Source organism: Trichosurus vulpecula, chromosome 8 (assembly GCF_011100635.1).
Source record: "Trichosurus vulpecula isolate mTriVul1 chromosome 8, mTriVul1.pri, whole genome shotgun sequence".
Taxonomy (NCBI): Eukaryota; Metazoa; Chordata; class Mammalia; order Diprotodontia; family Phalangeridae; genus Trichosurus; species Trichosurus vulpecula.
This window is the reverse complement of record NC_050580.1, coordinates 174395801-174417736: the sequence shown is the minus strand read 5'-3', so window position 1 is coordinate 174417736 and position 21936 is coordinate 174395801.

Sequence of the window (21936 nt, the reverse complement as noted above, 5' to 3'; positions counted from 1 at the left end):
ATGATTGCACATGTATAATCTTTATCACATTTCTTGTCTTCTCAACTAGAAGGAAATGGATGGGATGCATGGAGATAATATGTAACTCCAAGTTTTAAGAAAAAAATGTTAAAATGTTTTGCTTACATATAATTGAGAAAAAATACAAATTAAATATAAATAAAGAAATAGGGTGACCAAGCTTTAAATCTTTTCTTTTCTTTTTTAAATCCTTTCAGCCAACGTAGATTCTCAGGTACGCTGATATAAGCCCCCAGCTAATCTTTTCTAGGGTTTGCACTTTATCCTCTCTGATTTAAAAATAGGAAGTCACCCTTCTACCATATTCCCTAGTTACGAGGGGAGTGAGGTTAGACCATCAGAATAAACATCTTGAGTTTAAAGAGTTTTTGGACACTAGAAAAAGATTCCGAAGTGGGCTAAGGGCTTTTTGCTTGGGATAGGTTAGAGATGAAGGCAGATATCACTCAGCTGTAGGAGATACTTTTTCAAATTCCTCTTTCTTCATTTCTTATATTTATACAGCCACAAAAGTCAAACATTGAGACAATTACTAAAATAACCAAGACCACAAATCCTACTATTAAACTTTTAGGGTCTGACTGTGCTCTTAGACCAATGTCTGGTATATCTTAGGTGCTTAATAAATGTGTCTTGACTGAACTGTCTAAACTATTTTTTTATTGTTGTCATTCAGTACTCCTCTTCACTTTCTCATAGATATGGTATACCCCCCCCAAAGTTATTTTGGTTTGACTTTCATTTATTCATTCAACAAGCACTTATTAAATACCTACTTTGTGCAATTTAATCACCTTCCTCTTAAGGTTTGAACCACACTCCAGCAAAGGGAGAGTCCTTTTAAAAAAATAACTTAAAAAAAGAATTATTCACCATGTTCCTTTTATTTTACAAAGATTTAAAGACTTCCTGGGAAGATTTCTCACACTTTTTAATCAGAAAGGGGGAAAATAGCCTAACAACCTTTAACTGGTCTGAGAGACATCTATGTAAAGAACAGATTCTCCTACAATGGTAACAAAACCCATAATAGACAACCAGACTGCCTTCTTTCATTTTTTTGACCTTTAATTGAAAGATTGAAGATAAGTAGTTCCTGTGAAAAAGCAAAGGGCTGATTCACTTACCCCGAAGCTTCAAGTGAAAAAGCTTCCTGGAAGCCTTACTATATATTATGAATCACCTTCTTGTAACTCTAAGAAGTTCATAGCTAAGTAAAATGCTAGAAATGGATTGATAGTTCAGTGAGAGGCACTGGGGCTAAAAGAAGGGGTGAAAATCCCCCAGATAATACAGCTGGGCTTCCCCCAAGGTAGTTTTGTAAAGCTGATGTTCTTGACCTCAGCATCTTCTGTCTCATAGTTATCAGGATTCAATACTCTTTCAAAATCCCTACTCTTTGAGAATATTCCAGACTGTCCAGTGGGGTTGAAGGGGCCAAGTGTTTCCTTGTCTTTTCAATTAGAGCATTTTGTGTGCCATTTAGGTTTCTCTGAAGGAGGCATCTAGAGAAAAGTCTTGATGTCACCTTCTGTCCCCAAACTGATGTATATGTATAGTAGCAGTGGGCAGTAGAGAAATGGGGGTGGTGGAGAATAGTTTAAGTGCATCACCTTCTCTGCTTTTATGAAGTCCAGGAATGATCTAAAAAAGTGCTGCTGCTAGTGTGTGTAGTTAGAGTGTGGCAAGCTGCCTTTGGTGGATTTCTTTCCTTCTGAACTACTGCCCTCCTGTCTGTCTTTTTTCCATTAAACTTCTACTTACCAAATATATCTTCCCAACTTATTACTTTGACCATGCTTCCACCGTCCTCAGATTTATACATGGTTTTCCTTTGTCCAAAGGACCAAGTCCCTGCTTTTTATTATTTCTTCCAAATGTATCAAAACCACAGTCAGGCTCAGGAGTAAGGCAAAGTAGGACGCTACCTGATCATTATCATAGACTTAATCAATCTCAGGCCTACGAGGTATCTTAGAAGTCATCTAACCCAATCTTCTCATTAAATAAATGAAAGGACTTACAAAAGTCATATAACTAGCAATGACTACTTCAATGTGGTGAAGTAGAGGCATCATTGTTGTTCAGTCATTTCGGTTGTGTCCAACTCTTTGTGACCCTGTTGTGGGGTTTTCTTGATAGAGATACTGGAGGTCTTTGCCATTCCCTTCTCCAGCTCATTTTACTGATGAGGAAAGTGAGACAAACAGGGTTAAGTGACTTGTCCAGGGTTACACAGCTAGTAAGTGTCTGAAGCCAGAAGACGAGTCTTCCTGGAACTCTATCTATTGTGCCTCCCAGCTGCCCTGGACTAGAGGTATAGAATGATATATATCAAGTTGTAAGACTTTAGCAAGTCCTTTCAGTCATCTGAAAATATGTTACATGTATTTATACATAACCACATGAGATATAACTCCACATCAAAAGTATATATTGCATTCTTACAAATGCATAGTAAATATATATGTACATATGTATATATGGAAAGTGTATATATATATGTGTGTATATATATGTATATATATACACACATACATATCTATAATCTATCTATAGTGAGTGTGCTGATTTTTTAAAAATATACCTGCAATGAGGGGATGAGTTAATGTATAGTGATAAACATTCAAAGAAAGAAAAAGTAATAAAGCATAAAATACACAGTTATAAAGTTCAATAGGGAAATTTTGTTACTATCACATTAAATCTAATTTAACTTCAAAAATAATTTGAATGTAATAACTCATATTTTAATATACAACTCCTTTGAATCTTAAAGGCTTTGGGGGTTTAAAGCACTTCTTTCTAACTTACTTTCATACACAGCAGAAGTTCTATTGTTTTTCAATCATGTCTCTCTCCTCATGACCTCATTTGGACTTTTCTTGGTAAAGGTACTGTAGCGGTTTGCATTTCCTTCTCCAGCTCATTTTACAGATGAGGAAACTGAGGCAAATCACGTTTCATAGCTTGCTCAGGGTCACAAAGCTTGTAAATGTCTGAGGTCAGATTTGAACTCATGAAGATGAATCTTCCTGACTCCATTGATCTTTACCTATTGGAATGTTCCTATTTTTTAATGGAGAAAGGAAGAGAATAAGCATTTGTTAAACACGCAATATTATTATTACTATTATGTACCAGGAATTGTTCTAGGCATTTATAAATATTGGCTCAGTTGATCCTTATAATGTTCCCTTGATGTAAGTGTTATTATTATCTCTGTTTTATAGTTAAGGAAACTGAGATAGAGATTTTTTTTAATGACTTGCTTAATGATCACACAGATAGTAAGCATCTGAGACTGGATTTGACTTTCTGACTCCAGACCCAGCTCTCTATCCACTCTACCATCTGGCAGCTTAATTAATGCTTATTCAGTTAAAATTTTTTTTAAAAAAATTGTATTTTTAAAAGAATGTCTTTCACCAACATCCCAATCAGCAGGTGATTTTTTTAAGTAGGGTTAGCTGTAATGGATCATAGGGAGAGAAGGACGTCAGGAAGGAGGAAGGGGTGATAAACAGAGAAAACTAGAGGGTAAGTTTGATGGCCTGAACTAGAGTCATATATTTGGAGATCAGGACTCATATTTTGTTTAAAGATTCTCTTGAAGAAAAGGAGTTGCTTAATTGTATTTCAGAGATACAATTCTAAATAGTGTTCAAAATGCAACAAAAGAGATATCATCTCAATCAGAAAAAAAAGAGTTGGGTCAGTCATACAGTGATAGAGAAAGCTAAAAGATAGCCTATGAGCTTCACTGGTTCATATATAATGTCAGGAGACCTACAGGATCTTGATAGTGGATTTACAGGAGGACAGACAGTAGATAAGGGTAGATAGATTACCATGTCTACCCCTGTAGTGAATATCCACATCGATGAAATAATAGCTTTCTTGAAATATTGAAAAATATTTCATATATGGAAAAATAGTCCTCTGAGAATATTATTAAGAAAACTACTTGTAGGCTCTTCTGGGTTTAATTCATGGGAAAAAGAAAACCTTAAGCAAAGGTAATAAGGGTTTGAGATGTATCCATCACCTTGGGATTTAGAGCTTAATGGTATAAGCATTTTCTCTCAGTCTTTTTTTAATGCAAAAATTTTTATTTATTTTTTATTTTATATTTTAGTTTTCAACATTGATTTCCACAAGATTTTGAGTTACAAATATTCTCCCCATTTCTACCCTCCCTCCCATTCCAAGATGGCATATATTCTGATTGACTCTTTCCTCAGTCAGCCCTTCCCTCTTTTACCCCACTCCCTCCCAATCCCCTTTCCCCTTACTTTCTTGTAGGGCAGGATATATTTCTATGCCCCATTCCTTTGTTTCCCAGCTGCATGCAAAAAAAACCAATTTTTTTTTATTTTTTTGAGCATCTGCTTTTAAAAGTTTGACTTCCAAATTCTTTCCCCTCTTCCCTTCCCACCCACCCTCCCTAGGAAGGCAAACAATTCAACATAGATCACACATGTATCATTATGTAAAACACTTCCACAATGCTCATGTTGTGAAAAGCTAACTAGATTTCCTTCCATTCTATCCTGTCCCCCTTTATTCAGTTTTCTCTCTTGACCCTGTCCCTTTTCAAAGGTGTTTGATTTTGATTACCTCCTCACTCTATCTGCCCTCCTTTCTATCATCCCTCCTTTTTTTCTTCCCTTCTCCTTACTTTCCTGTAGAGTAAGATACCCAATTGAGTGTGTATGTTATTCCCTCCTCAAGTTGGATCCAATGAGAGTATAATTCACTCATTCACCCTCACCTGCCCCCTCTTCCCTTCCAACAGAACTGCTTTTTCTTGCCACTTTTATGTGAGATAATTTACCCCATTCTGTCTCTGTCTCCCTCTCTCAATATATTCCTCTCTCACCCCTTAAATTTATTTCATTTTCTTAGATATCATCCCTTCACATTCAACTCATCCCATGCCATCTGTCTATATTCCCTTCAACGATCCTAATACTGAGAAAGGTCTCATCAATTGCACACATCACCTTTCCATGTAGGAATGTAAACATAACAGTTCAACTTTAGTAATTCCATTATGAATTCTCTTTCTTGTTTACCTTTTCATGCTTCTCTTGATTCTTGTATTTGAAAGTCAAATTTTCTACTCAGCTCTGGTCTTTTCATTGAGAAAGCTTGAAAGTCCTCTATTTTATTGAAAATCCATATTTTGCCTTGGAGCATGATACTCAGTTTTGCTGGGTAGGTGATTCTTGGTTTTAGTCTTAGCTCCTTTGACCTACGGAATATCATATTCCAAGCCCTTCTATCCCTTAATGCAGAAGCTGCTAGATCTTATGTTATCCTGACTGTGTTTCCACAATACTCAAATTGTTTCATTCTGGCTGCTTGCAATATTTACTCCTTGATCTGGGAGCTCTGGAATTTGGTGACAATATTCCTAGGAGTTTTTTTTTGGGGGGGGGGATCTTTTTCAAGAGGGGATAGGTGGATTCCTTCAATTTCTATTTTACCCTCTGGTTCTAGAATATCAGTGCCATTTTCCTTCATAATTTCTTAAAAGATGATATCTAGCCTCTTTTTTTGATCATGGCTTTCAGGTAGTCCAATAATTTTTAAATTATCTCTCCTGGATCTATTCTCCAGGTCAGTGGTTTTTCCAATGAGATATTTCACATTGTCTTCCATTTTTTCATTCCTTTGGTTCTGTTTCATAATATCTTGATTTCTCATAACGTCACTAGCTTCCACTAGTTCCAATCTAATTTTTAAGGTGGTATTTTCTTCAGTGGCCTTTTGGACCTCCTTTTCCATTTGGCTAATTCTGCCTCTCAAGGCATTCTTCTCTTCATTGACTTTTTGGAGCTCTTTTGCCATTTGGGTTAATCTATTCTTTAAGCTGTTATTTTCTTCAGCATTTTTTTGGGTCTCCTTTAGCAAGTCATTGACTTCTTTTTCATGGTTTTCTTGCATCACTCTCATTTCTCTTCCCAATTTTTCCTCTGCTTCTCTTACCTGCTTTTCCAAATCCTTTATGAGCTCTTCCATGGCCTAAGCCCAATTCGCATTTTTCTTGGAGGCTTTTGATGTAGGCTTTTTGACTTTGCTGACTTCTGGCTGTATGTTCTGATCTTTTTTGTCACCAAAAAAAGGAATCTCGAGTTTGAGTTTGAGTTTGAGTCTAAGTCTGAGTTCGTTTTCACTGCCTGTTCATGTTCCCAGCCAACTATTTGAGCCTTGAGCTTTTTGTCAGTGTATGAGTGCTTGTAGAGTAGAGGGTACTTTGTCCCAAGCTTTAGTGTCCAAACACTGCTGTTTTCAGAGCTACTTCTTCTCCACTGTTACTCCAGGCTCTGTCCCAGAAGTGCTCCTCCTCCCCCAAGAACTGCCAACCAGGACCACAATACAGATCCAAGCAGGGCACAGCCAGAGAATCTGCCTTTGTTCCCACAAAGAGCTCCTTGCACTCCTGCTATGATATGGTGCTAGATTCCTCCCCCTGTATAAGCCAGGGACTCAGGAAGCAGCTGATGCTGGAGTTCTGGAAGCAGCCTCAGGAGCTTCCTGCTGCTGCTACCGCCACTCCCAGAGCTGGTGGTCAGACAGCTCTGAACTCATTCCTGCAGTTTCCCCCTATCCTGCTCTTTGGCATTTGTGGGCTGAGAAGTCTAGTAACTGCTACAGCTCACTGTTTCACGGCCCTAAGGCCTGTTCTGGCTGGCTGATTCTGGGTCTAGTCTGTTCCGGCATGGCCCACACTGAGTTGCCCTCTGCTCTCAGCACCGTGTGATAGACCCTTTCTGGCGAACACCCAGGCTCCCCTGGGCTGGAGACCTGTTTCCCGCTGCTATTTCGTGGGTTCCACAGCTCTAGAATTTGTTCAGAGCCATTTTTTACAGGTGTTTGGAGGGATTTGGGAGAGAGCTTAAGCAAGTCCCTGCTTTTCCCTCTCTCAGTCTTAAGATTGGTTTTGGACTCTTGAAATCTTTGAACTGAAAGTTAAATTTTTGAGTCCATGCCCAGGAATTTTTAAAGACATACACAGTCTGTGAGTGAGTAATAGGAAGGAACAGAGATTACACGAGCTGTGTAGCAGCAAATACTGCAAGGATACATGCATCCCCTGCCTTGACTGATACTTAATGAGCTGAGTTGGAAAGAACAGGCTAAAGGGACAACAAGCTAAAGTTGAAACTCAAAAAAAGAACTGAATTGTAGCTGAGAAAGGAGAGATGCAGGTAAGTCCTCAGCTCCCTGCAGGCATCTTGAAACAGAGACTGCAGATTGAAGTTAACAGTTAAAGTCATCTTTTTAAAGGCTCTGAGAAGTCTCAAAAAGACCTATTCTTCCTGCTATTCCTCTTCTTTGAGGCAGAGTGGCAATAGACACTGTAATGTACTATGCTCACTTCTTTTCCCTCAAAGTTTCCTGTATTCTGATTTTGCCTAAGTATCAAGAAACCAGGTGTCAAGTGGAAATATATTTATATATGATGGAAATATTATATATATACATATACAAATACATATACATTTATATGAAATATATGCAATGGAAATATGTAAATATATATACACACATTTGGACATACAAACTAGGGCAGGGAGTAAAGGTTAGAAATTTTAACAATTTCCCTAACTGGGAGCTCTGAGCTATTGTGATTATATTCAACAGCCTTTTATCTGTTACAAACTCAGAAATAACAGACTAGCAGAAGAAGAGAACATGTGAACTTGAGGATCATTATATTGCCCCTAGTTTAGAAGGCGAGTAATTGTTGTAACAGACTAAGACTCATTAAATCGCCAGAGTGGAGGGAGGCAGGGAGGAGAGAGTGATGACAGGGAAAAAAATATCGCACCCTAAACTGCTTAGTGTGAAAGAAGACAGGCAAGACGTGGGAGAGATTCAGCACTATCCTTTCCAGGAAGGAAGGAGAGAACAGAAAGGGGAGAGTACCTTTCACAATGCTACCAGCCAAATGGCAATCTTATCTGGGATATAAAACACACACACACACGCACACACCCCACCTGTGTGTGTATCTATCTGTAGATAGATAGATGTGTATATATAAATATATGTTTCTAGATTCATCTATATTCTCATGAATATATACATGATATATCATACACACCTATACACATACATCAATTGTGTACACACATTGTATATACATGCACAGATACATGTGTGTATATATGTATACAGGCATATAGGTGTGCACATGTAGTGTTTTATTGTGCATATGTGCCTATGCATACACCTTAATATAAATGTGTATATGAATGTGTATCTATGTACCTATGTATCTTCACCCAAGTGTGTGTATGTATATGTATGCAAATACATGTGCAGATACACATATATTTGTGTATATACATATCCCTATGATTTTCCTCTCTCAGGACATTTTCAATGAGTCAATAATCATTTATTAAACTCCCATTATGCACCAGGCACTATGATAAGAGCTGAGGATACAAAAGGAGGCAACTGATAGTCCCTGTCTTCAAGGAACTTACAATCTAGTGGGAGAGACAACATGCAAAAAAATATGTACCAACAAGCTATATAGAGGACAAATAGGAAATGGATAGCAAAGGGAAGGCACAGAATTAAGAGGGGTTGGGAAAAGCTTCCTGTAGAAGATGGAATTTTTGTTAAGACATAAAGAAATTCAAAGAAGTAGTGAGTTGCTGATAATGAAAAGATGTGCCATTTGATGGAAAGTCTCAAATACCCTGCCTTTGAGTACCAGTTAGGTGGAAGGAAACATATCCTCAAACTTAGATGCTTAGAACTCATATATAAATGCAGATTATTCAATGATCTTTGTCAAATGGCAACAGGGGTGCTGAATGAGTTTGGGGAGGGGGAAGTGCAATGAAGAAGAGAAATTCCATGTCAAGTTCTCTCATGGGCTGAACAAATACTTATTTGACTACCATTGAAAAGGGTGTTTTGCCCTGAATACTCTAACCACATTTTTACAATTCAATTCACAACAGCAATGCCATTTCACATACATGGCACCAATAAACTAAGTAGGAGAACATAGCTAAACATACCGATTCCATTATAAAGACTCACAGAAATTCGAGGGAAAGATGGGCCCAGGGACAAATCCAGGCCATCTGAAAAGGAAAGGAGTCAAAGGAAAGGAGACCAAATCAGCCCAACACAGGGAAAACGCCATCAACATCACTTAACAATGTCATGCTAGCAATCAATCAACTGAAAACATTGATGAGCATTTTTAAAGCTCCCGTTATGGGCCAGGTGTTGGGCTAGGCACTGGGCACAAAAAGATAACTATTTGTTGTTGTTGTTGTCGTTGAGTCATTTCAGCTGTTTCTGGTCTTTGTGACCCCATTGGGAGGGTTCTTGGTGAAGATATTGGAATGGTTTTTCATTTCCTTCTCCAGCTCATTTTACAGAAGAGGAAATTGAGCAAATGGTTAAGTGACTTGCCCAGGGTCACACAGTTAGTAAGTGTCTGAGGCCAGATTTGAGCTCAGGGAGAGGATTCTTCTTGACTCCAGGCCCAGTGCTCTATCTACCATGCCACCTCCCTTTAAAGATGCAAGTGCTTAAAGAGAAACAATCTGAGACCACCTGAGTGAAACCATGACTATCAAAGGCAAAAGTACTCATTGAAGGTGGGGGTGTCTGTAATGTATCCATTAACTCATTTATGTCTAACATTTTTCATGGTTTTCATGTTTATACCAGGGTCAGCTAAGTGGTATAGTGGATAGAGTTCTAGAGTCAGGAAGACTCGTGTTCCTGATTTACTAGCTGTGTGACCCTGGGCAAGTCATTTAACCCTGTTTTCTTCAATTTCCTCATTTTTAAGAGCTAGAGAAGGAAATATCAAACCACTACAGTATCTTTGCTAAGAAAACTCCAAGTTAGGCCATGAAGGGTTGGATATGACTCAAAAAACAACTGAATTAAATAGTTGTAGATCTGACTGAAGGCAAGAGGACTTGTGAGCTGTTTTGATTGGAGCAGAGTTTTGCAACCGTTCATTGGAGAAAGCAGATTCCTACTACCCAAAGAGCTGCTTGGGCTTGTCTACTTTGTTCAGTGCTTTGCAGTTCTCTTGTTGCTTCAGGAGACTGAGAGAAGCTTCAACTAGGAAGACGGTACAGAAGTTCAGAAGAAGAGTAGTTGTTAAATGGTACAGAGTGTTCCTTAAAAGAAAACAGATACATTCAGGACTGTGGTTCAGTATCATGAGTTTCTCAGGGGCTGGTATTTCCCTATAAATGGGCCTCACTCCTAGGTTTCTGTGCGTATCCACTCTTGCACACAGATATTATGCGCTGGAGGGAGAGCGTGATCCAGGCTTATGGACAAAGTGGGTTTTTATTATTATTATTCCTGTTTTTCTTCCATTGAGTAAATATTATGCCTATACATGCTTTTGTTTTCTCATTTAACAAATATTTCATGTCTGATAGTTAATGGAGTCATAATTGAATTGTGTAAATGGGAAGCACACCAGCAGGGACTCAAGAATCACAATGGCTAGCAGTAGAAATGTATTTTCCCAAACCAGGTTTGCCCTAGGACTTTGAGAATGAGTTGTAGTCACATTTCCCACCCTCAACCCTCCCTCTTCAGAACTAATCTGACCTGCTAACTTGGGCCAGGTAACATGAGTGAAACAACCACCGACTAAGGATAAAGAGAGGCTTGAGAGAACTGAAGTGATTGTCATGCCTGTGCATGACAACAACCACCAATAGAATTTTTTTCCAGTTAGCTTTTCTTTTCTGTTTTGGAGGAGGGAAGGCAGGGCAATTGGGGTTAAATGACTTGCCCAAGGTTACACAGCTAGTAAGTATGTCAAGTGTCTGAGGCCAGATTTGAACTCAGGTCCTCCTGACTCTAGGGCCAGTGCTCTACTCACTGTGCCACCTAGCTGCCCCCTCCCAGTTAGCTTTGTACCCTTTTTAGCTTTCTTCCAACTTCAGACATCCCTCATAAGGTGAAATGTCTGCTCATGAGCTGCATTTACCACAATTTAGGAAATCTCTCTGTATCCACAATTTAATGGATTTCTAGAGTTCTATCCTGACCAAAGCTTAATTGCGAGACAAAATTCTTCTGATAGAAAATAATGTTTTAACCAACTAATTGTTTGAACATTTACTAACAGGATATCTGTGACTCTTATCATGGTACTTAAAATGTCATCCACAGAAACTAGATGACTCAGATAATATTTCACTGTTAATTTTTTACCCGAATAAAAGCAGAAGAATCAATGTGTTAGTATAATCTATAGTGAAGGGAAAAGATCAGTTGCCTACAGGTAACTATAGGACACACGAACCTGAAAGCATCTAATTTTATGTTTGTCCTTTACTTGGTGGATACTATTAAGAAAAAAATAGGCTTGGTGGCCTTCAGATGCTGGAATATGTTTGCCTCCGGGAGTCAATTGTTCTCTTGAGAAACCATCATCATCATATACCATTTACAAAGCTCCTAATAATCTGTGGCATGATACTGAAGGTTGTAAAAGTCACTCAGAAGTGTGCCATTAAATTGAACTTTATAGTTTGACATTTGATCACATTCAAAATTTTTTTGAAAATAAGCTCAAACCTGAGGTCCTGAAAGAGACAAACATGTGTCTGAGTATCAGTGATGAGAACAGTGCTTATCTCTATGTGGCCAGAGGATTATATATTTAGTGCTAGCAGAGATCTTAGCCCAGCCTCTTCTTTTAAAACATAAGGAGACTGAGGCACAAAGAGATTAAGTAACCAGTCCAAGGTTTCACATGATGAAAGTAAGTAGAAAAGCTAGGATTTAAACCTAGGTCTGCTCATTCTAAATCTAGCATGTCACATCTTCTCTCCACCATGAATTCCATCACTGATATTTTTAGGGTATGCATTAAACATGGAATTTCATATGTTGGACTGCATAATGGAGAATCCATAATCCTACTGCCAACCTATATATACACGACTAGTCAAAACATAATAGGAGAACGGAATTGCTTGTACAGTCAGAATTAATGAAGATACAATGTGGATAGGTACTGAGTCCCTGCCGGAAACCAGGAGAACACTCTGTCCCTATCATTGCCCAAACAGTAGGGCAGTGGCAGTGCTATAGTGGAATATGGTAGTCTGGAAATTTGTTTCCTGGTTCACTCATTTTTAAAAGTTGTTTGCATTGAAATATCCCCAAGAAAATAATGAGAGTTGGTATGGTAAGCAAGAATTTAAAAGGGAGAAGAAACAGGGGGAAAAAAAGACTTCTACAGAAGTGTCAAACCCAAGGCCACATACTCCTGAGTATAGTGGGGACCAGACTCAAATGTAACTTGGAAATATTTAACAAAATAAATAGAAACACATTAGAACATAGATAATGTTAATAGGTGTTTTCTAACTTAATATGCTGTCTGCAAGGATTCGTATCTGCAGTTTAATGTCCCTCTTTCTATTTGAATTTGACAGCCCTCTTCTACAGCATCCTTGAAAATAGCTCTGGTCTTGGCATCATGAAGTCCTCAGACCAAGTCCTAACTCCGCAATTTATTAACTGTTTCCTCTCTCAATAGAAATACATTTGCCTCAAACTAAAGTTAAAGACTCTATGATGGCTAAACACCTTTACCTCAGTGGGCTTCAATTTCCTTTTCTGTAAAATGAGACAATTCTAAGTGCATTCTGGGCATAGACAGGGAGACTTTCATTCAAATTCTTTTTCTGACTTTGTATGTCATTTAGTTTCTTTTTGCCTCAGGTGACTCCCTAACATTCTCTTTCAAGAAATCATAGATGAGTAAGCATCTTACCTATGCCATTTTACAGGTAGCATTCTGTATCAGGGGAGAGAATTCACACATCACTAATTCCCTATGCTGATACAATCACAGACCCTTCAGATACCCAGGCATTTGTATACTAAATGATCTCTAAAGATCTAGCTCTAAAAGTCTATGAGAAAGAAATACATAAATCCCAGGCTGAGGATAAGGGAAGAGCCTATTCCACAGATAGTATAAGCTGAAAGGCAATACATTTGTTTATGCAGTGTTCTATGTATGTGACATCATCCTACTCCTAAATTGCATAGCCCTGGGAAAGGAAACATTGCTCCCTGTTCCTCCAACTAAATCCATCATAGTCCTGGGTACAGAGAGTACATAGTCAGAACATCTAGATTTGAATCCTTAACCTGCCATTTACTAGCACTGTGATCTTGGGTAAGTCACCTAGTATCTTTGTGCCTCAGTTTCTCCATATGTAAAGTGGATATATTAATGCCTGTACTATTTCACAGGAACATTGTGAGGGGAAAATGTTGTAAATCATAAAGCACTATAGAAATTTTTGCTATTGTTTTATGATACCACAGGGCCCTCCTAAGGCTCTTAAATTCTAGTTTTATTGAGATTATGGAGCTGTTGCTGCAGAATAGAGTTTTGTCAATTCAATCAATTAATCAGTATTTATTAAGTACCTACTATGTTGTGCCTCGCTGTGCGAGGCACTGGGGATGCAAGTAGAAAGAATGAAACGATTTCAACTCACTACGAGCTTATAGTATATATCATAAAAGTTAATAAATATCCTTTGAATAAATTTGTGTGTGTGTGTGTGTGTGTGTGTGTGTGTGTTTGTGCATGTGAAATAGTTAAATGCAAGGTAGTTTGGGAGGGACAGCACTAGTAGTTGGTGGATAAGGAAAGGTTCCGTGCAGAGAAGGTAGTGCTTGAAGTGCATGCATCTTTAAGAGACGGACCCTATAAGGTGAAAATAAGGAGGGAGTGCATTCCAGGCATAGGGGGCAGCAACTCTAAAGGGACAGAGACAAGAGATGAAGCCTTATGAATAAGGAACAATGAGGAGTCCAGTTTGGCTGGATTGAAGAGTGGGAGAGTAGGAGAAACATCAAAAGAGGCTGGAATGGTAGGTTGGGGACAAGCCACGTAGGGCTGTCAAACTGCTGTTCTACATTAGAATACATTGGGAAGGGAATTCACTAACTATCCCTCCACCCCTAATTTAAAAAAAAAAAGTTTCAGAGTTAATCTTTAGGCAACTAAGGATAGTGTTTTGAAGTTTGTTTGTTTTTTTTTTAATAACTATATCACCAACCTCCCCCTCCTCCTTATGTCCATACAAATATTTAATGGGCTAACTATAAACAATGCTTATCTGTTCTTTACAATAAATTCTTATGGGGTCTCTACTTGGTAACACCTTGTTAATTTTTAGCTTGTATCACTGTATATACAAGTAAAATCCATTTTAAAGTCTACCATTGAAGTTAATGTTTTTTGTATCAGTGACATGGGCAAATGTAGCAGGGTGAAATCTATGTAACAGAGATTTCTGTGTCTTGGAAAATGGTCTATATTTTTCTTAATGTACTAGCTATCACGGCACCATTAGGAAGTTAATGAATTAGATTACACAAAATGTTCTCTGGGACAGAAGTATTCATGATGTCTTAACTTGTCAATGTATTTACCAAAAGTCTTGATGTTTTCATTAAGTATACTGGCATTTTGCAGTTTCTGTATTTATATAATAGGGTGCCAGTGAGCTGAAGAGCAGAGAAAATGTATGGGGAAACATAACAGCTGGTCCAGCAGAAGATGCAGATTTACATAGAAAAACACAAGGTCAGGGCTTCAATTATTTAACAATTAAAGGTATAAATACAGGCGTAAAAAGAAACACACTAAAGTGCTGTTAAAGTTGTGAATTGGTCTAACCGTTCTGGAAATCAATTTGAAATCATACGAAGGAAAATAAATAAAATGTTCATACCCATTTGGCCCATAGATATTCTTTCCAGGAGAAAGGCCTCATATATACCAAAGTATTTATAATAAACAAACACTTTGAAGTGGCAAAGAATTGGAAACAAAGCAGATATGCATTAGTTGGAAAATGGGTAAACAAATTCTGGCACATGAATGCCATGACATATTACTATATTCTGATATACACTGCTTCTGTTGCTTACTATTCATGTGACCTTGGACCTTCCAGAGCTTCAGTTTCCAATTCTGTTAAATGAGGGGACTGGACATAATGACCTCTGAGCTTTCTTCCAACTCAAAAGTTATGATCCCATGGTCTTTCAAAATCAATGAACATGATGAAAACAGAGGCACTAAGAGACTCATATGAACTTGTGGGGAGACATTGATCAAAATACGCTGTATCAATTGGTGAAACCCAAACAAATTGATAAAATTACAGAAGGTCAGGAGCATATAATGGAAACAGTGGAGTGCTAAGGTCTTAAATCTTTCACCCTTTCCAAATAATCCACATGCCTGGTGATTCTTTAAAATGTAAAATACATTCACTAGGGAATGATTTGAGGCAAGGCAGCTTTGAGAAGAAGTGTGACTTCTGGTACCAAAGAAATAATCAGCAATGGAAGGAGAACTCAGGTTTTAAGAGGGAAATACTCTTTGCTTTCTCCCTTGTGCCTTTGTATCAAAGGACAGTGGCTGAATGGGAATTGTTCTCTCCTCTCCTCCCAAACTGGACATAGTGACTTACGGATTGATCACTTGCCAAAGAGGATACACCACACTCCGTAAGGAACAGGTCCAGCTAATCAAGGAATGAGACTGGCAGACCTTTGGAAGTCAAGAATGAATTAGCCATGTCTGTTAGGAGTTAAGAGGTGGAAACAGATCCAGGGATTCCAGGTGAGCAAATTGTAAAGACAATACACCCATGAGGAACCACATGAAAAGGTAAAGGACCCTGCAGTGCAGGAAATGTAAGTTTCCTGCAACACTCTAGTGGCTTCCCCAGAGATTACTGTAAGCCTGCTCTGCTTATATCTTGTATATATCTAGTTATTTACATATCTCTTCCTTCCCCTCCCATTTAAATATAAAGTCTGGGAAGCCAGAGGCTGTGATTTCCTTTCTTTCCCCAGCACTTAGCACAGTGTCAGGCAAATATTAAGCACTGAATAAATGCATTTTGACTGATTTTAAGTATGTACCTTTCTACTAGAATGCCATTCTTCCTACTGGAGAGTATATTCTTATCATGCCATCTCAGTAAGCATTTTTATTTTGAACCATGTCTTATGGCTATTAAAGGTAAATATACAAGCGCTCTGATATGTTTTTAGTAGTTTGGATCCAAAGAGTACCTTGAACCCATGGGTAGTATCCCACTGGAAGTCTCTCTAGCAATCTGTGAATATGAGTTGAGGGAAAAGGTAGGTGTGGAGGAGAAACTCCATTGAGGGGACTTTGTCCAGGGTAAATGTGTATGTTGAACACATTTCCAGTGACCCAATGGGAAAAATAGCTTTTTCTTCTGTTTTCATACTATAATTAGATGGTTACTTTTCTAGAATATTTCATTTGTAAGACCAGTTTCTTTGAGATAGTTTTATAGCTTTTTTATGAGTGAATCTTTTTTTTCTGATATCTATGGTATTATTGTGTCCCTTCCTTATGAGTATGGAGGCTGATATGTGTAGTGTGGATCAATATCCATATCCATATAGAATCCCTATAATACTGGTGCCTAGCAGTGTACCTAGAGCACACTTTAGGGGCTCTTCTTTGTTTTTTTTTAACTTTGCTTTTGAGAAGTTCTAGACTACTTGTCTTACCATAGCATGAGTCTGAACAGGTTGGCTGAACTCTTTATGGGCTTTGGGTTCATAGGATAAAGTTTACTTGATGGTTTAAAAAACTGTCAGTAATCAATACCAATTGCTTACTCTTGGGAACCCCACATGTATTTCTGGATTTTCTGGGTTGTTTGATTTCTTTTTAGGTAGCACATTTATCCTAGTGAGTGTGAGAATGGACCTCTATTTGGAATGCTTTATGAATACAGGGATCCACTGGAGAAATTTCATTTGTCCTATATGTTACTGAGACCCATTTTTTTTATCATATTTCCTGTTCTAATTATTTATATGTTCTTTCATCCACTAGAGACATTTCAGATACATTAAGGATTATAGGGACTCAGAGGAATTTTCATCTAGGACATTTTGGTTTTTTTAAAAGAGAGTGAATAGAGAGATACCAGGTTAACACGATCTACCCTCTTTTTGTTGAGACCTGCATTAAGACTAGAGTTTCCCTGTGAAGAGGGAAACTTGATTTCCATTTTTCCTCTTTATTGTAGTTTGTTTGGGGCAGGTATTTGTGAGCACCAAAATTAATGATAAATTATGAGGGTTTTATAAAATCATACTTTTGGTTGAATTTTATAATTATTTGATAATAAATATAATCCTCATGCTCATCAGCTATGGTGAGGTTAAACCATCATGGATGACTATTGTTTTTTCAGATGGTTTGAACTTTGTGACTCTTTAGTACAAAACAGTGGGGAAAGGAGTCATTAGAGAGCTACCTGGAATTGAAACAATGGGGGGAAAACTGTACCAAGAGGATCGCAAGTGATCTGCCAAGGACAATAAATGCTTAATTGTGAGAAGGATTTCATTATGACACCCCTGATCAATGTATTCTTCCCTAGCCCAGTTAACAACATTTCAGAAGGTAAAGGGCAGGTAATAGAGACAAGGAGATGCTGTTTTAGGTAAAATGCAAAGAATTGTCTACACCCACCCTTTTATGAGGTATGAAGTTTTTCAGTCAAACTTGATGGAATTAGAGGATGGCTAGCCCTGGGCTGGAGAAAATTCACCACTTCAGTGGCCCTTTAAAAAGCTGGAAACTTTCTCTAGGGCAGAGGTTCTTAATCTTTTCTGTGTAGCTTACTCCTTTAACTATCTGATTAAAGCTCATGAACCTCTGCTCAGAATAATGTATTTAATATTCAAAATAAAATCACATCAGAATATTAAAAAAAACCTAATATGGTTGAAATACAGTTATCCAAATGATTTCATAACAAGTTTACACACCCCAAATTAAGAACCTGTGCTCATAGGGAATGTTGAGGCAAGAGATAACTCTACAGAATGTGACTCCTATTCTAGGAATTGTCACCACTCTCAGGGTTCTTGGGCTTACATGTTCATCTTTGGTAGTTTGTCACAGGCAGCTTTGTGACACAATGGAGAGAGTGTTAGGTTTTGAATCAGAGAGATCTGATTGAAATCCTGTCTCTGACACTTAATAGCTATGAGACTGACCCTAGGCAAGTCATTTAACCTACCTGGTCTCAGTTTATTCATATTCAAAAAGGGAGATCAGAATAGCACCTATCTCACGGGGATATTGTGAGGATTAAATAAGATGAGAAGAGAAAACAAGCATTAGAAGATGCATCCAGCTCTGGACAGGAAATTGTTCCTCACCTCTTGAGTGAGAGAGGATTTCTCTTTCCTCCCCACCCCTACTGACCATGATAGCTTGTGCAGAGAGATTTGTGTGTATGTGTGTGTTTCTGACATATACATACACACATGCACATACATGCATACATACCTATATACACAAATGTAATTTGAAAACAAAATATATCAATAAAAATTTAAACCATCTTCCAGAACTATACCACCACCTTTAGCTGTTCCTTGCTCACGGCAATTGAACAATCATTGGTCCCACATGCTAAGAGCACCACTAAAATTCTCCCATGCAGAAAAGAAAATCCCAGAAGAATGTTAATGTTTTTAAATATGATCTATACTGAGGCATTTGCTTAATATAAGGAAAAGCCCAGCCCCAGTTTCTCTATTATAGCAATAAATTTTAATTTTAAAATAATCAAATTTCTACTATAATATAAAACTGATGCCCTATATGGTTAGTTAAAATGGGATTTTTCCTATATTTGAAAATAATAAAATTACATTTCTCTTTAAGCAGTCTAAAATTCAAATACTTCACTAATTTGCACTGGTTTTTCCTCTAATTCTCCTTATCTAAGTGAGGGTTGACTGCTTCCCTAAATAGATCCCAACAGTGAACAGTTCCAGTACAGCATAGGATTGTGAAACCACACGTTAAAGAACTTCACTTAGGCCTTCATAAGATGGATTATAATAGCCTCAAAGGAGCCAATACTGGCTTTGCAGTCAATAATTCATGGATTAAAGTCTACCAGTAGGCTTTGATATGATGGACTGCAGGATATAAATGATCTGAAGATTGTGTGAGTATTAATGCGTTGGTAAAACACTCAATCTCAGTATAGGATTATTTTTACACTTTTTACAAGATCATAGGATTTAGAACCCAAAAGGGATTTAGATACCCTCATTTTACAGATGAGAAAACTGAGGTCCAGGGACTAGGTCACACAAGTAGTATTTACCAGAGGTGGGACTCAAAACCAAGTTTTCTAACCCCAAATCCAGCACTCTTTCCTGTATGCCATGTATCTCTTTTTCTTTGGGGTGAGGAATTTATGATAGTGCAAAAAGTTTTTTCCCCATCCATCCACAAAGAAAAGAAAATCAAAGAACTAGGTAAGATAATAACAAGGATTTAGTACTAGCCAAGCAGGGGTAAAAGACAAAATGACACTGTCCAGCCAAAATCTGAGAAGTTTTTTTAAAGATGGAACTTTTTGTTTAATAGCCTTTTTGAAGCTAAGTTACTAGAGTGTAGATAATAATGCCATCTATGACCTCAAATATGGAGCACAATCAACAAAAGAAAGCCATAGAGACAGAAATAGTTACTGTAGAATCACAGAATTTCATAGATGGAGAGGACTTTGGTTTAACTCCTGTTTTAACAAGAATTCCCTCTACTACACCCCAAATAAATGGTCAACTAGCCTCCACTTCAAGACTCTACCTCCCAAGGGAGCTGATTCTGTCCATTCTTTCCTTTCAACAAATCTTAATCTGTCTCTTAGAATCTTCTGCCCATTATTCCTTGTTATACCTTTTGGGTCTAAACAAAACAGTTTTAATTCCTCTTCTAAGTGACATTTCTTAGAATACAGGACAATTATAACGTCTTCATTTCCCTAAGCTAAACATCCCTATATCCTGAGCTATTTCTTATATGGCATATTTTCTATCCTTGTCATCATGGTGGTTGTTCTCTTTTACATGTGCTATAAATTATCTAGGTTATAGCCAGAATGAAACACGGTCTTCCATATGTAATTTGATGAGGGCAGAATATAATGTAATTACTGCCTTTCCCATTTTGGATACTACCTTTGTTACTGCCAGGAAAAGATTTGCTTTTTGCCGCACACTTTTGAATCAGGTGTTAAGTATCTATATGTTTCCACATAATTGTTATCTAGCTTTGACTTCCTCTTCAACCTATACTAGTGAGGTCAAGAAGTAGAGGGATAGGGGTTTTTAACAGATGTTAGCCCAGATTGTGGAAGGCCGTGGAGGCCAGGATGAGTATTAATGCCAAACTCAATGTTGATCCTGTAGGCAATTGAAACCATAGAAGAATGGTCAACAGAGGTGACATGATCAGAAATATTCTGTAGAAAGACTTCTGGGGACAGCATGCAGAATGAATTAGAGGGAGCCCTATATAATGGAAAGCCCATTGTCTTGGTTTGGCAGCCTTTTTTTGCCTATTGACTAGGCATCATCTTTCTTAGGGCAGCTAGGTGGCATAGTGGATAGAGTGCCAAACCTGAAATCAGGAAGACTCATATTCCTGAGTTGGAAAATGGCCTCAGACATTAATTTTGTTACCCTGAGCATGTCATTTAACCTTGTTTGTCTCAGTTTCCTCATCTGTAAAGTGAGCTAGAGAAGGAAATGGCAAACCACTATAGTATCTTTGCCAAGAAAACCTCAAAATGGGGGCACAAAGAGTTGGACACAACTGAAAATGACTGAACAAACTTTCTTTGCTTCAGTTTCTTCATCTGTAAAATGGATATAATACTTGGACCACCTATATCAAAAAATACTGGGAGAATAGTATTTATTGTTAAAGTTGTAGGTGATAGTATTAGACAGGTGAGAGATTTATTGCAAAAAGAACAGTTAGAAGGTTATTGTAATAGTCCAAGAATGAGGTTTTGAGGACTTGGACTGAGGAAGTAGTGGTCAACTAAATATTAGTGCAATTTCGTAAATTAGAAAAAATAAATTAAATCATAGAGAAGACAAGTTATGAGATTCCTGTTTATACCAATTTGTTTGTACTGGTTTGTCTTTTTGACCCTGGGGAAAATGTTTCCCTAAGGATGTAGGAAACACCAGAGCAGGTTGAAAGGGTAGCACTTCCGAAATCCCAGAGCTAAGTTTAATAACTTCATTTCTCTGTGTCTCATTTTGCACCCCTTCAAAAGAGGGGAATCACATTTGCATTAACAACCTAATAGGATTGTCGTGAAGAAAGTGCTTTGTGAAGTTTTAAATACAATTTAACTGTATTATTCTATTATTGTATTAAGATTTTATTTTGTATCCATATTTAATTGGTCTTGATGAGAAGTTCAGGACGTTAGATATATTTTGAGAGGTAAAAGGTATTTTCCCGTTCTTCTCTATATCACTGATCTTCCTTCAAGCTCATGCCTGAGTAACATTTTCATTATCCAATCCCAAATTTAAGAGAGTATGGATCATTATCCCTTGTCTCAGATGTTCAGTGGTCCACTACCTTAAAATTCTAATCATTCTTCATTCCCTCCCCTCCAAAATCACTAGATTGTGATATTATCTATTGCAATTATACCACTGGGGGAGGAGGAGAGGAACTATAAAGAAAAAGTAAGAATGAAAGGACTTTTCCACTAGCTCTAAGTACAATTTACAGTGGATCACAAACTACCCCCAAATCCACCTGAAATTTATGACATAATTCTCAGATGATTCCCTATAAGGTTCAAAGAACATTCAAAGTGTTTGCTCATTCCTCCTGAGTAATATTTTTTCTCTATAATTATTTCTTAAGCCACAGCCCTTGTTAAATGTGTGTTACTTCTCACTTGTTCTGATCCTGGGCAGAGAAATCTGAGGCACTAAAAGTCCTTGGAGAAG